The sequence below is a fragment of the Pterocles gutturalis genome, unplaced genomic scaffold (assembly GCF_000699245.1).
Source record: "Pterocles gutturalis isolate BGI_N339 unplaced genomic scaffold, ASM69924v1 scaffold40680, whole genome shotgun sequence".
Lineage (NCBI taxonomy): Eukaryota > Metazoa > Chordata > Aves > Pterocliformes > Pteroclidae > Pterocles > Pterocles gutturalis.
The window spans coordinates 1-1749 of NW_010144749.1; the positions used below are offsets into that span (position 1 = coordinate 1).

Below are 1749 nucleotides of genomic sequence, written 5' to 3' on the forward strand. Positions count from 1 at the left end.
GGGGGCTGCCGGGCCCAGGCGATTCCGCCGGTTCCCGCCGCCTGTCAGCAGCACATGCGCCCGCGCTGCAGCGCCAGCTCCGCCGGTCCTTCGCAAGGCTGCTCCGGCCTTCGTCGCAAAGCCTCTTCTGGGCGGCCTGAGGCGTTGGCTAGTAAGCTTACTGTATGTTCAGCTTCGGAAAACTGCCGGTGGTGTCTAAGTGCGGTGTTTTGCCTTTAAGTGATAACTTCTGGCAGCTGTCGACCTCACTGGTTTGGAAACAGAAGCAGTATGCACCTGTGGAACCGGCCTTTGTTGATTGTAGATCGAGGAGAGCGCGCCCGTGTGTCTCTGCAGTGAATCAGTAGCAAAAAAGCATTACCTCGGATATCCTCAGTCAATTGTGCTGTGCTTAACGAGATCAATAAGGATGATAAACAGTCAATAAAATTTGAAGGCGGTAATGAAACGGGCTAATAATATAACAGGAACCAAAGGACCTGCAAACATACTGCAAAGAGTGAAGCACACAGGGGACAAGCTCTAAACTCTTCAAGAACTGGAGTTAGGCAGTATGTTGTGGCATATCTAAACTGAAATTATACCACACTTAGTCTTATTTATCTGCTAGACTGTACCCTTTGCTAATCCCTGCCCTTCTTTTGCCTATTCAGGTTTTGAACAGAGGAGCATAGTTAATCAGGAATTCTTTATCCCTTTATTGATCTGATTGCAGAGACAAAAATTTTACCCCCTCTTGAAGTTCTGGCCTTTCTTCTGCTTTAAAAGCTTTTTCAGCCTAGCATGGTGCTGTTCCTGTTAAATTCTTGCCAGCAGGCTGCAGGGCATGTGCATCCTGGGTTACCATGGAGAGCTGCACAACGATCTCAGAATTTAGAACATGCTAAATCTTGCATCTTAGATAAGAGATTCCAGTCCCTCCTTAAATTTTGTCTGAAAACGCTACACCGTTTGTTTAAGTCATAATTTTATTAGCACTAAAAACATCAGGAAAAAGGTTATGCTCACGATGCAATCCTTTTAAATTCTTGCTTATATGTTTTTATTGTGTGTTTAAACTAACTTCTAGGCCTGTAACAGTGTTCCTTCCTACTAGTTCCATTTATGATTACCTAGACTTCTGAACTGTCATTATGCTTCCCTCTTTAGAGAGAAGGACTTTATACTTTCAGTTACTTATATATAAAGCTGAGACAAAACTTACCTGAAACTTAAGACAGCTTTATTGGACTAGAAGAAATCTGTGTGGTTCTTGTCTGTTGCTTCATTTAAAATGCTGTTATTTAAATGCTCTTAATAACTCAAGCATCTTAAAGCTACTTAGGATTGTACATTGCTGCTACGCTTGCTGAAGAATCACTCCAAAACTTGATGGTTAGAAGGTTAAAGTAATTTTTGAAAAGGTATTGATAGTTCTTGTGCTCTCATTGTCACTTGGCTTTAATTTGTTAATTTTTTTTTCTGAGGTATTGAGAGACAACAATTCTTTCTTTCTTTAGACCTGCTTTCGGTAGTCAGCAAGCCAGTCTCTGTTACTACGAATGTTGAGTAAAAGTATTGCAAAAACATAGAAAACTTGTTTCTTTTGACATGTTGTAAAGGAGAGCAACACAGTTTTGAAAATTAGTCTTACCTTTTATACCTTGTCAAGATGGGAATTTATTTTGCTAGAACTGCTTCTAATATAAATTCTTAGCCTTTTCTTGTCAACAAATGACAGCAGACCAGTTTTTTTAAATCAGTGTTCTT

At 40.8% G+C, this 1749-nt stretch overlaps 1 protein-coding gene across 1 annotated transcript in view; it reads left to right on the forward strand.

Moving 5' to 3' along the window:
• Nucleotides 1–1211: 1211 nt before the first annotated feature.
• The window catches only part of GPSM2 (G-protein signaling modulator 2), a 29376-nt gene continuing 28838 nt past the window's right edge, over nt 1212–1749 (forward strand). The window contains exon 1 of the mRNA XM_010085191.1: nt 1212–1248. The gene's annotated coding sequence lies outside the window, so the exon portion shown is untranslated. The remainder of the gene's footprint in view (nt 1249–1749) is intronic.